The sequence below is a fragment of the Miscanthus floridulus genome, chromosome 14 (genome assembly GCF_019320115.1).
Source record: "Miscanthus floridulus cultivar M001 chromosome 14, ASM1932011v1, whole genome shotgun sequence".
NCBI classification, from domain to species: domain Eukaryota; kingdom Viridiplantae; phylum Streptophyta; class Magnoliopsida; order Poales; family Poaceae; genus Miscanthus; species Miscanthus floridulus.
The window spans coordinates 56,738,179-56,753,179 of NC_089593.1; positions in this window are offsets into that span (position 1 = coordinate 56,738,179).

Consider the following 15,001-nt stretch of genomic DNA (forward strand, 5'->3'; position numbering starts at 1 on the left):
TCACCATTATATCATCTTAACTGTATTTGGTATGCTGAAACTGTTGGTAGGTTCTAGGTTGTCAAATTTTGAATAATTACCTGAAGTAGAAGTGTTATTACTTTATATTGCATGTTAAGTAGTTTCTGGACTGATTCTAGAGTGTGATGAGTTACATGTTGAAACTAGTGTAGACTGTGAAAATGGTTAATAACAAAGTTGTAGAGAATTTGATAAGCTTTCCAGAAAGTCTAGGATCACTGTTTTTGGATTTGTAGAACTCCAGTTATGAGTGAAACAAGTAGCTACTGTTTGTGGTGTAGTCGATGCATTGTAGAAATAGTTAAGTAGTAATCGAGAAGAGATATGCACCTACTCAAACAACGCGATGCACTTGTTAACATTATGCATTCGTAATACTCATATCATACTCATGCATCTAGGATCGGAGGAAGAGATCACGTTGCTGGAATTCGAAGAAGCAGAGGAAGGGAACCCGCAGGAGAATCCGCAAGCCCCAGCTCCCGAAGGCGTGGAGCAGAACCCTGAAGAGCTTCCGGAGTGCCCTGACCACCGCCCTACTTCCTTTCTGCGAGGCAAGCCCCGGAGCATTATAAGTCTCCCAGTAATTTACAAATGTTTACTTACGTATTTATGATTGATGCATTAGGTATAAGAGTTGAATGAAACCACTTGATGCATGTACATACCTTGTCCAGATATTAACCCTTTAACCGGTATAGGTCCAGGATCGAATATATGCTTAGCCATGCTTAGACCAGTAGAAGTCGGGTGATGTCCTGTCACCTGTGAGAGATAGGTGGATACCGGAGCATGGTTGGCTATATCTGCTATCGTGGAATAGAACCATGTGGTAAAAATAAATTGAGACCGGACGGGAAGTCGATAGAGAAGCAACAAGACATGGAGGTCTTGGGTGTGGATTTATCCCCGTCTGTGTCGATTAAGGACCGTACCGTTGTTGGTGCTTCTGACAAGATTGAACGCATGCCTCTCACTTAGCTGGCCGGATAACTCGTTCCGACCGCGAAGCCGAGTAATTCAACTCAGGCCGGGAACCGTTCTGTTGTGCGCTCCTTCCGGGGAACGATCAGACTGAGCCCAAGGGCAGACTTGGCCTGAGCATCCTGGCATCTGGTGTTCCAGATTGTGCAGCGCGGTACGGACCCGCGAAATGTGTACCTGAGTTGTACCAAAGGTGACCTAAGACTATCATGGCTGATAGATCTGGGTTTGTGTTAGGAATAAATTCCCAGCTGGTTGAAATCGATTCGAATCGCCGTCTCTCCTGGATAGTGAGAAACTTGGCTAGTCCCAACATCGTAGCAACTATATTATGAAACATGATGGTTCAAATGAATATGGAATTACAATACCTGCTATGGTTACTATTGTATGATTCTAAATAATATACCACATGTTTGGCATAGGATAGTGGCTAATCTAGAAATGGATAGTTATAATTAACTTGATAAAAGAATCACAATTGTACAACGGTTAATTGACTTTTTCGCAAAATGTTGTCAAGTTACGTCCACTTATACAGCCTTACATGATCCTTGGAGTCATTTTATTTCTGGTTCATGACGGGTAAGTCTAGCTGAGTACCTTCTCGTACTCAGGGTTTATTTTCCCATTGTTGCAGATGGCACTGTGTATCATGGTTATTGCAAGAGTTGCTTCTATCCCGCTGTGGATGAGGAGTAAGCCCTGGGCAGGCTTCTTTAGTAATTCCTATCCTTGCTTTTGTGGACCATGATCTGGCTTGGCACTGTATCAAACTATGTTAGAAACTTTATCTTCGAACTTATTTGCTTCCGCTTTGTTTACCAAACTCAGTTTGTAATAACTTTTTATTCGTACTCTGATGATGAAAAGTATCTGCGAACCGTATGTAATATGTGGCATGTATGTTGAATCCTGTACGATCTTGGTTGTTGTAAATCGTTTATCGAGACCCGTCGTGGTACTCGACGGACTACCGGGTTTATATGAGTTCAAGTATGACAGTGCAACCGCTTGCGGATTGCCATTATACTTGTATTCTTATAAATTGGTCGGTTCCGCGACAGCTGGTATCAGAGCAGGATTCAACGTTAATTGTCACAAGTGTATTTAAAACAAAAGTTTTTGTGTTCCAAAACCCTTTTCTAGCAACTAATAGTAATTAATAGGTATTTAAAATCTAAAGTGTGCCAATGATCACTTTCCTTATGCCCAGATTAAGGACTATTAGGTGGCTATTTAAGTACTAAGATGGGGGTTTTTACTTCGTCGTCCATACGGCGTGCTATAGTATGGATGCCATTCACTTGAGTGGCAATGTATGGATCAAATGCCTCTACGCCAAGGTAAGATGAGTGTATGACCGCAAGATGTGAGCGTGCGGTCGGGAAGAGTTAGCTTTGGTACGGCTATGTATGCATGCTTGCATGTGTACATGGTACGTATTTAATTGTGGGTTTAAATTATTGTTGGGTAGATTGATACGGAAGTATATGTATGGGGATACATATATGAAAGTATTTACAATTACATTCTGCATATTTCATTATGGGTTTAGGGCTGAAATGAAATTTTATGCAGGTACACTAACAACGAAACGTGTAGTTCGACTAGTTACGATCTATATGAGAGAACGTATGTATGCCACCGTGTCTACCGTTAGAAACAAATTTTTCCTAAGTTTGTAAGGACGTACGGAACGAGCATGCATCATGTTAAATTACCATTCACAAAACTACATGGTTCCTCCCCTTATAAAATTCTTACTCGGTTATGTAACTCTTATCCATTATGGCATTGTCTCACAAAAGGGTACATGTTGATGGTGCAGATGGCACGCACCAAGCAGACTGCTCGCAAGTCCACCGGAGGCAGAGCTCCTAGCCATCAGCTTGCTCCACGTACCCGTCAACGTCACACGTTCCTTGGAGAGTTTGGGATGCCTACACTCTTGTGGAGAGTGCTCAGCTATGTAGGTTATCCCGATGGAATGGAACCCCACTACTTTTGGACAAATGAGCGGTTGGGAGAAGGTCTCTTAGTTACAGTGGAGGCCATTGTCCGTCCCCGAGGTGACGATTCTGAATGGACAGGTTGGTGTTATGAGTCGACTGGCAGGACTGCTGAAGAAGCAGCTGGTAGGGCAGCCTTTGGGATCCTGAGGGATATCATGGATCGTTTTCCTCAAGAGCTGGCAGCCGCTATGGTTGGAGTCTTTCCAAGAGGTAATCCCTCCACTAACTCATGGCAGCAGGCAAGAGGAAGATCTTTGGAGATTGGTGCAGCAGAAGGGCAGAACAGCGATAACCCTGCCATGAGCGCCATGTTCGCAGTGATGAGAGTGTTAGAGGGAGTTGAAGGTAGCCTCAGACATGTGTCTAGTGCTCTTGGTCATGCCCGCGAAGACCGACGTCAGCTTTAGAGGGAGCACGATGCCGAGATAGAGAGGCTCACTGAAGAAATGACTCGGTTAACTCACCAGCGAAATGCAGCTTGGTCCAGGGAAGATGTCCTGAGGGCTCGACAGTTTGAGCTAGGACAGCAGTTGGCCAATGCGGAAGAATACAATGATAATCTGCATGAAGAGGTTCATCTACTGCACAATCAGCTCCACCCATATGTACCACCTGGAGCCGCAGAAATGGATCTAGAAGGGTACGAAGAAGAAGAAGTGGCACCTGAAGAAGAAGTAGAACCTGAGGAAGGAGATGATTCTGCGTCTGACCTCGATAGTGATCATGATGAGGATTAGGTCGCTTAGCACTTAGTAGGACTCGTGTATCACCTTCATTCATGTAATGGACCTGTAGTTCCAATTTGGCATTAGTAACCAGACTATCATGTAATGTTAATCGCACGTTTGGTTGAACGTCAATGCAATTCCAGTACTTGGTCGGTAATCATGCTTTAAAATTGCGTGCGTTATGAGCACGATAAGTGGTCAAATTGGCGATGTCATGTTGCGAGAATGAATTATTATGCCTCTGTTTTTATTGTGCTTTTGAGAATTTTCTCCAGTAATTTTAGTTTGGCATGAGTACCTAATTCATCTGCAATCTCTTGGCATCAACCAATAATCGCTTATTGTTGCAACTTCGCAGATGACGCGCACCCGTGCTGGAGCTAGTAGCAGCCAGGATGGCAACCAGGATGACTTGCCACCCCCACCGCCACCATCTGCTCAGGAATTCTTTACCCAATTCCTAGGAAGCCAGAGGACAATGGAAGAAGCCTTGCGCCTTATCGCGCAAAACACTGCTCGTGGCCACCCACAGCAACCAGGGGCCGAGCCAAATCAGCACAGTTCATTCAAGGAGTTTCTGGACACGAAGCCTCCGATCTTCAAGGTGGCTGAGGAACCACTACAGGCCAATGAGTGGCTGAATACCATCGAGCAGAAATTTCGTCTGCTAAGGGTCATAGAGCACCTGAAAGCTGAATATGCTTCTCATCAGCTGCAAGGACCAGCAGGAATCTGGTGGACACACTTCCTGTCGTCTCTGCCTACTGATGCGAGAGTGACCTGGGATCAGTTCAAGCTGGCTTTTAGGGGACACCATATTCCCCTGGGCCTGATGCGCATGAAAGCAGCCGAATTTATGAGGCTCACTCAGGGAACCAAGTCACTCACAGAATATATGCACGCATTCAACAACTTGTCAAGATATGCTCCAAGTTTTGTGGATACTGAAGAGAAAAAGATTGAGAGTTTCAAGCGAGGTTTGGGTACCAAATTAATGAAGACTATGGCAAATTCTCGATGTGCCACGTACAATGAGTTTATTAGTGATGCCTTGACCCAAGAGAACCACAACAACCTGCATGCAGTTGCTAAGGGTCGCAAGAGGGCATATGAGGCCAGTGCATCCGGATCTTTCCAGTCAAAAGCGCCTATCGCAGCTAGGCCACCATCCGTCCACCTGCATCCAAGTTTAGGCCTCTACCACCAAAAGCTCAGAATAACAGGCCACAGAAACCGTTTCGTAAGGCGTTCACTATTGCCTTACCAAAAGGAAATGGCAATCAGGACAGCTCCACCGGATTCAAAAGTAATCAACCTTGTTTCAACTGCAACTAACTAGGTCATTGGTCCAAGGAGTGCCCCCACCCCAAGAGGAATAGTAACTCAAATCAGAACAATCAGAGGTAGGTGAATGCCAGGGCACGTCAGAGACAAGTGCATTATACCGCTGTGGAGGAAGTGCCCACCGGAGAAGTTGTCACGGCTGGTATGTTTCTTGTCAACAAGCATCCCGCTGTTGTTTTATTTGACTCGGGAGCTTCTCATTCATTTATGAGTCAAGCATTTGCATCTAGACATGATCAAGAAATTATAGAAGTAAGTAAAGGGGGTTTTAACATAAGTTCAGCAGGGGGTACTGTTACTACCAAAAAGATAGTCAAAAACGTACTCATCTTGATACAAGGGAGAGAGTACACAACAGATTTGATAATATTGCCGGGGTTATCGATAAGTGTAATCTTAGGCATGAATTGGATGAAGGATCATGATGTTCTTATTGACACTAGCACCCGTACTATTATGTTGAGAGAACCCACGGGAGGGAATGCTTTTCTAGTTCCACTCTCCCGCGATTTCAAACCCCAACATTTAGCCTATGCTATCCAAACCACCACCATATGTGATATTCCAGTGGTTTGCGAGTTTCCGGATGTATTTCCAGAGGAATTACCAGGTCTACCACCGGATAGGGACGTGGAATTTAAGATTGAATTAGTGCCAGGTACCGCACCCATATCCAGAAGGCCCTATAGAATGCCACCCAATGAGTTAGTAGAACTCAAGGTTCAATTGCAAGATCTATTGGACAAAGGTCTTATCCAACCTAGCTCATCTCCATGGGGATGCCCAGCATTGTTTGTGAAAAAGAAGGATAAGTCACTAAGAATGTGTGTAGATTACAGACCACTCAATGCTGTGACCATCAAGAACAAATACCCATTGCCCCGCATTGACATCTTGTTCGATCAACTAGCGAAAGCAAAGGTATTCTCCAAAATTGACTTGAGATCAGGGTACCATCAAATAAAGATCAGACCGGAGGATATACCTAAAACCGCTTTCTCTACTAGGTATGGCTTATACGAGTATTTGGTTATGTCTTTCGGACTAACAAATGCCCCAGCCTATTTTATGTACCTAATGAACTCGGTATTCATGCCCGAACTGGATAAGTTCATGGTCGTGTTTATCGATGACATATTGATTTATTCAGAAAATGAGTCAGATCATGAAGAACATCTAAGGATTGTCCTATCCAGATTGAGGGAGCATAAGCTATATGCCAAGTTTAGCAAATGTGAATTTTGGATGAGCAAAGTACCTTTCCTAGGTCACATTTTATCGAGAGATGGAATCTCAGTAGACCCATCAAAAGTACAAGAGGTCATGGAGTGGAAAGCCCCAACTTCGGTTCATGAAGTTCGGAGTTTTCTAGGGTTAGCAGGATACTATCGTCGGTTTATTCCAGATTTCTCAAAAATAGCTAAGCCTATGACCAGACTACTTCAGAAGGATGAGAAATACAAATGGACACCAGAATGTGAAACCGCTTTTCACACCCTCAGAACTTTGTTGACTACAGCACCTGTGCTAGCACAACCAGACATTGAAAAGCCTTTTGATGTATTTTGTGATGCATCAGGAATAGGTTTGGGATGTGTACTTATGCAAGAAGGGAGAGTAATTGCATATGCCTCTCGGCAATTGAGGAAACATGAAGTCAACTATCCTACACATGATTTGGAACTGGCAGTCGTTGTCCATGCATTAAAGATATGGAGACATTACTTGTTGGGCAATGTATGTCATATCTATACTGACCACAAAAGCCTCAAGTATATCTTTACTCAGCCAGAACTGAACATGAGACAACGTAGATGGTTGGAATTGATTAAGGATAACAATTTGGAAGTGCATTACCATCCGGGTAAAGCAAATGTAGTAGCTGATGCACTTAGTCGGAAGTCCCATTGCAACACTATGGAAGCACTATTGGAAGATGGATTCAACTTGCTACATCCTGCCGTACTCCACAATATCACAATCAGTTGTTCGCTTGAGGGCAAAATCATAGGGCTACAACAGACAGATGTAGGAATAAGTCACATCAAGAGAAAAATGCTAGAGCAAGAACCCAAACATTTTAGATTGGACGAAAGAGGTGTATTATGGTTTGAGGACCGACTAGTGGTGCCAAAAGACCGTGAGCTAAGGAATCAAATCTTAGAAGAAGCTCACTCGTCCAAATTGTCTATCCACCCGGGTAGTAGTAAGATGTATCAAGATTTGAAAACCCGTTTTTGGTGGACTAAGATGAAGAAAGAGATCACAGCCTATGTTGCTAGGTGTGATAACTGCAGTAGAGTGAAAGCCGTCCACATGAAAACTGCTGGATTACTTCAGCCACTGCCTATTCCAGGATGGAAATGGGAAGAGATCAGTATGGACTTTATTACAGGCCTTCCAACAACGCCACAAGGTCATGACTCAATCTGGGTCATTGTTGATCGTCTTACCAAGTCAGCACACTTTATACCCGTGAACACGAGGTATATAGTTGGGAAATACGCTGAGATATACGTATCCCAGATCGTGAAGTTGCATGGAGTACCCCGGACCATAATCTCGGATAGAGGGCCGTAGTTCATAGCTCATTTCTGGGAACACTTACACCAAGCTTTGGGAACCAAGCTAATCAGGAGTTCAGCTTATCATCCGCAAACTTCAGGGCAGACAGAGAGAGTAAACCAAATCCTAGAAGATTTACTTAGAGCTTGTGTTATATCTTCAAAAGGGTCATGGGAGAAATGGTTACCTTTAGCTGAATTCTCCTATAACAACAGTTATCAAGCGAGTATCAAAATGGCTCCATTTGAAGCCTTGTATGGCAGAAAGTGTAGAACTCCATTGAATTGGATTGAGCCCGGTGAAAGGAGATATTTTGGTATTGATTTTGTCAATGAAGCCGAAGAACAAGTACGTATCATCCAACAACACATGAAGGCAGCTCAATCAAGATAGAAGAGTTATGCCGATAGAAGAAGAAGACCACTAACTTTTGAAGTAGGTGACTATGTGTACTTAAGAGTATCACCCATGAAAGGTGTGAAGAGATTTGGGATGGAAAAGAAGCTTTCACCAAGATATGTAGGGCCATACAAAATTTTGGAACGAAAAGGAAATGTTGCGTATAAGCTACAACTACCACCAGAGATGAGTGCAATCTTTGATGTGTTCCATGTTTCTCAGCTAAAGAAATGTCTTTGAGTACCGGAAGAAGCTATTGCACCCACCAACGTGCAACTTCAATCGGATTTGACTTATGAAGAAAAGCCAATTCGAGTATTAGAAGTGATGGAGAGAGTAACAAGGAGTAAGATCATTAAGTTTTATAAGGTGGTGTGGAACAATCATAGTGAACAAGATGCTACGTGGGAAAGAGAAGATTATCTGCAAGAAGTTTATCCCGCCTTTTTTCAAGAATGGTAGGCCTTGCAAATCTCGGGACGAGATTTTTATAAGGGGGAGGGGCTGTAACACCTCGGGTGTTAGCCTTGCATAACTTGACTTGCATAACATGAGCATGAGCATCAAGCATTCATAAATCATCAATTACAACTGAAACATTTGATCGAAACATATGAAACATTACTTGTTATCACGTGTTTCTTAGAACATATGCAAGTGATCATGTGCAAATGGATGCAAGTGGGTAATGTTGGTCACTAAAACACCTTAGCTATACTTAGGTTAACAAAAGGAACCTTGTTCATGAAGGCCACATTTCATGATCCAGCACTTAAGTGATATTGCATGTGTTGACCTGAATAGCTATATGAGTGACTACTACATGAAATGCTTAAATGACCTTGCAAATTGTTTTAACATGCTTAGGATATCATTAGGAACAACTTTGGTATTTAGTGCTAGGGCTAGTTTGGTCATTTAGCCATGGTTTGAATGTGTATCATGATTTCAAAGTGACATGTTTGACTAAAGTTGAACTAGGTGTTAGGGACCTTGCACGGAGGAGTTCACTAAAGCAAAGTTGTAGTGTTTGACATAAGGAACAACTTTTATTTTTGGGTCATGGACTGATTTAGCTTCTAACATGCTTGAATGGGTCCCACAAAAACCAGTAAAACCCAGTTTTCAACACTTAACGATTTTTTTTCTAAGTCAGGAACCCTGACAGCCTGACGAGCCGACTTTGATCATGATTTTACTTGGTTTACGATAAGAATTGGAACCCGATCATTGAACAACAATTGTAACTGGTACTTAGGTCTACAAAGTCGGTGTAGTAACCTAGCGCTAATTCATCACGGATTGGAAGTTAAGTCATCACCAAAACTCGCTGTCAGGCTGTTCCGATCGTGTCTGAACGAACTGAATCACCCAGCTCGATGGCCGACCGGCTTCAGACATCGCGCGCCGCGTGGAGTCCGCGACGGCCGCGCGTCACCGGCGCCTCGCCGCGTGTGGCTCGGCCAGGCCAGAGCACGGCTTTAGCACCCCCGCACTCGCCCGCTCCCTCCCGTGCTCCCCATTTCATTTTTCCTCGGCCTTCCTCCTCGTCGCAGCGCCAGCAGCAGCCACCGAGCGCCCGCAGCTCTGCCGTCGCCATAGCCGCGCGCAGCCCGCGCCTAGCCACTCCAGCACCACCACCATAGCTCCTCTGTCCCCTCAGCGACCCACTGCTTCTTCCCGTGACCACTGACAGCGCTTGGTAAGCCATCGCCGCGCGTTTAAGCTCGCCGGAGTTCCGCCGTGAGCTCCGTCTCCGTGGCCACGTCACCACCGTCCATCCCAGGCCGCGTTAGGGCACTAGGTAGCTCCGCCGTAGCTCGGTGATGCTCGGCGCAGCGTCCGTTCGAGCCACCGTAGCCCACACCGGCATTTCACCGTCGACCCGCACCTCCACCCCGCCATGGCCGCCGCCGTAGCCGCTAGCTCCGACGAGAAGGCCACCCACGTAGCTCAATCGATGCGCGAAGTCGAGTAGATCACCGTGTGATGATGTCACCGCCGGCGAGTTCGCCGTCGGCGAGCTCTGGCCGCGCCCGCAGCGTACAGCGCCGCCACTCTGCTTCGGTGTCGATGACATGTGGGGTCCCCTGACCAGCGGGTCCCACCTGTCAGCGACAGCAGTAGTGAAGGCTAACTCATTTTGAATCTAGTTTTTGATTTGTTTTGTGAAATTTGTATCTTCAGTTTGGTAGCTCCAAAAATTGTGAAATAAATATGATTGTGTTGCTTAGGAAGTGTAGTATTTAGTAAAAATATGTTCTTGGCTTCAACAGTAGAAATTTCTGGAGATTTAAATAAGGATTTGAAATGTGCTTTTGAATGCATTCAAAATTGTTTATTTTATATCTAGAGTTCCTGTGCTCCAAAAATTATGAAATTTTTGTGGTAGGCTATTCTTGTCATACATGAGCTTGGGTAAAAATTTGAGGACCAGTGCATGTGTAGATCTATAGTTATAGATTTTTCTTTTATAAATACTTAATCCTTGCATGAATTTTTATAAATTAATTATGAGTCCAAAATACATGAAATTTGTTGGAGGTGATACTAGTACCATATGGATGTTAGGAAAAATAAGAAATCTGTTGCTTGACACTTTTCAATAGGATTTTCCATTTATGCTATTTCAAGCCCTGCTTCCTTATCATTTTTGTATAGAATGTTCTACTTAGTAAAATGACATGAAATTTTTATAGTAGTCCTTTGATAGCATTATTAAGGCTCTGTAAATTTTGGAGAATTTATTAAGCCCAGCTGATATATATTTATTATTTAACCTAGATATCTAAATAAAATAATAAAGGCAATTTAATAAATAGTTTGGGCTTCACCATTATATCATCTTAACTGTATTTGGTATGCTGAAACTGTTGGTAGGTTCTAGGTTGTCAAATTTTGAATAATTACCTGAAGTAGAAGTGTTATTACTTTATATTGCATGTTAAGTAGTTTCTGGACTGATTCTAGAGTGTGATGAGTTACATGTTGAAACTAGTGTAGACTGTGAAAATGGTTAATAACAAAGTTGTAGAGAATTTGATAAGCTTTCCAGAAAGTCTAGGATCACTGTTTTTGGATTTGTAGAACTCTAGTTATGAGTGAAACAAGTAGCTACTGTTTGTGGTGTAGTCGATGCATTGTAGAAATAGTTAAGTAGTAATCGAGAAGAGATATGCACCTACTCAAACAACGCGATGCACTTGTTAACATTATGCATTCGTAATACTCATATCATACTCATGCATCTAGGATCGGAGGAAGAGATCACGTTGCTGGAATTCGAAGAAGCAGAGGAAGGGAACCCGCAGGAGAATCCGCAAGCCCCAGCTCCCGAAGGCGTGGAGCAGAACCCTGAAGAGCTTCCGGAGTGCCCTGACCACCGCCCTACTTCCTTTCTGCGAGGCAAGCCCCGGAGCATTATAAGTCTCCCAGTAATTTACAAATGTTTACTTACGTATTTATGATTGATGCATTAGGTATAAGAGTTGAATGAAACCACTTGATGCATGTACATACCTTGTCCAGATATTAACCCTTTAACCGGTATAGGTCCATGATCGAATATATGCTTAGCCATGCTTAGACCGGTAGAAGTCGGGTGATGTCCTGTCACCTGTGAGAGATAGGTGGATACCGGAGCACGGTTGGCTATATCTGCTATCGTGGAACAGAACCATGTGGTAAAAATAAATTGAGACCGGACGGGAAGTCGATAGAGAAGCAACAAGACATGGAGGTCTTGGGTGTGGATTTATCCCCGTCTGTGTCGATTAAGGACCGTACCGTTGTTGGCGCTTCTGACAAGATTGAACGCATGCCTCTCACTTAGCTGGCCGGATAACTCGTTCCGACCGCGAAGCCGAGTAATTCAACTCAGGCCGAGAACCGTTCTGTTGTGCGCTCCTTCCGAGGAACGATCAGACTGAGCCCAAGGGTAGGCTTGGCCTGAGCATCCTGGCATCTGGTGTTCCAGATTGTGCGGCGCGGTATGGACCCGCGAAATGTGTACCTGAGTTGTACCAAAGGTGACCTAAGACTATCGTGGCTGATAGATCTGGGTTTGTGTTAGGAATAAATTCCCAGCTGGTTGAAATCGATTCGGATCACCGTCTCTCCCGGATAGTGAGAAACTTGGCTAGTCCCAACATCGTAGCAACTATATTATGAAACATGATGGTTCAAATGAATATGGAATTACAGTACCTGCTATGGTTACTATTGTATGATTCTAAATAATATACCACATGTTTGGCATAGGATAGTGGCTAATCTAGAAATGGATAGTTATAATTAACTTGATAAAAGAATCACAATTGTACAACGGTTAATTGACTTTTTCACAAAATGTTGTCAAGTTATGTCCACTTATACAGCCTTGCATAATCCTTGGAGTCATTTTATTTCTGGTTCATGACGGGTAAGTCTAGCTGAGTACCTTCTCGTACTCAGGGTTTATTTTCCCATTGTTGCAGATGGCACTGTGTATCATGGTTATTGCAAGAGTTGCTTCTATCCCGCTGTGGATGAGGAGTAAGCCCTGGGCAGGCTTCTTTAGTAATTCCTATCCTTGCTTTTGTGGACCGTGATCTGGCTTGGCACTGTATCAAACTATGTTGGAAACTTTATCTTTGAACTTATTTGCTTCCGCTTTGTTTACCAAACTCAGTTTGTAATAACTTTTTATTCGTACTCTGATGATGAAAAGTATCTGCGAACCGTATGTAATATGTGGCATGTATGTTGAATCCTGTACGATCTTGGTTGTTGTAAATCGTTTATCGAGACCCGTCGTGGTACTCGACGGACTACCGGGTTTATATGAGTTCAAGTATGACAGTGCGACCGCTTGCGGATTGCCATTATACTTGTATTCTTATAAATTGGTCGGTTCCGCGACACTTGCCTCATCGGCCAATGCCGAAATCCAACACAAGAACCTAGGGGGGAGAGAAGAAAGGATTCCACTCACTAATCAAGGGAAGCGTAGGTCATAGGAATGTCCATATCCGAGGACTCGGCTATACGTATAGATCGATCAATTCCACAGAGCGTGTACACCTAGAAATCCACAAGATCACCATCATTGACGCGTGCACCGCCTAGGCTAATACCGGGTTGTCTTCCAAACTAGTGCGATACCATCCTACCACTCAGCCCTGGCCCACCCTAGAGTCCACCGGCACGCTGAGACTGTGAGAAGTAGTACCGGGCCTCTAAAGGTCACTACATTGTCTTAGGAGGGTGTGGGTCACACGCCTGTACCTCCCTACACTATCCTCTAACAACCCAACTGTAGTGGCACTGCCCTAATAGGTCAACATCCATCCCTCACCCAAACAGGGACGAGTGGTGTGTATTAAGGGTCCTATGATTCCGGTTCTCTCAACATACTGGTCCTTAGGGGACCGGATAGGATATCTTCTCAAAGGGGATAACCAACACCCGATGCCTCGATGGCACCTCCATCCTAGGGCTTCATCCCACAAAGACACTCCACCCTGGGATCTACTCATCTCACATGCACCCGCCACAGGTACCTCTCGTAGGGGATGCCTAGGTCGCACCCTCCCGGCAAGACTCGTCCAATGACTCGTTGTAAGATCCGGCCCAATCGACTCCACCCTCACCACACACCCAAGATGCACGCCAAGATCTCCCTAGTTGTTACCACATTATCGGCACCAAGTGCCTTAACCACTCCCAAACAATCCTCCACCAAGCATCACATCACAGATATAATGCATAGTAGAAGCAGTGGCAAGTAAGTAAGGAGCATCTAGCCTAACAATGGGTTTGCAAGGGTATAGGTTACGACAAGGTAATGGCTTTCAAGCAATTCTACCATGCAACCTATTACAAATCATTTGCATAAAAGTAAAGCGCTAGCATCTATATTATAGAATGTCTATTAGGATTCTATGATGTTGGGTGGGACATGGCACCTAGCAAGTCATCTCCAAGCTCCTCGGTGTAGTCGGGGTCGTTCTCCTTAGTCTACGGCTCTTCCAGGTCTGTCAAACGAGACATATAGCCACGATAAGCGACTCCTATAGATAGCCATAGAGAAGCAATGGAAAGTCAAAATGATCCAAAAGCACTCAAACACATGCCTACGATGTAGAGCTCATTTTTAGAAAAATTGGGGCACTAGTTTCACATTTTTCTAAGGTCGGATGATTTTACTATGATTTTTCCAAGTTTAAATCATTTTGTGAAAAAGAAAAAGGGTTGGGTTAATCTGGTGCTGAAACATGGCGTGCTGTGATTGGGAGAGGCGGATCCAATCGCTGACAGGTGGGGCCAGTCAGCAGTCAACATTGACTGGTCAACGATCAATGTTGATTGGGCTTGAACTAGGCTTAGGCGGGCCGGGTTATGGGCCGAGTTGGGCCTGCCCGGCCCGGACACATGTCAACTAGCTAGGCCAGCCACGTGACGCACATCGGCCTCCACTGGGTGGGTTCATGGGTGCGGCTCACGGTGGACAGCGCAGCCATGGTCCATGGACCGCAAACAGGGTCCATGGTGGACAGCATCCATGCTTCTTCTCCTCCCTATGGCTCACGGTGGACCAAGTGCATGCGGTCCCAAGCGGGGCTCAACGGCCATCCTTCTCCTCTCATGGTGGCACGCTCGTCGTCGGCGAGCTCACGCACCAGTGCGCTATGGTGGCTCAGCGAGGCAGCTAAGGGGGTCTACGGCACCATGGGGTCACAGGAAACTCAACAGTGGGCTAAAGGCGGTGGCTTGGGGCTCCAAGTGGCCAACATAAGTGTCGTGGCAGCTCACGGAGGCATGGGTTGATGGTGAGGGTACTTGGGACATCGACATAGCCCCAATAGGATCCCACAACTTCCTGGTGCTCCAACAGACGCAACTAAGGGGCTAGGCGTGACCCTAAGGGCTCCGGTGGGGATGGCCATGGCAGCGGCGATGTGGCAG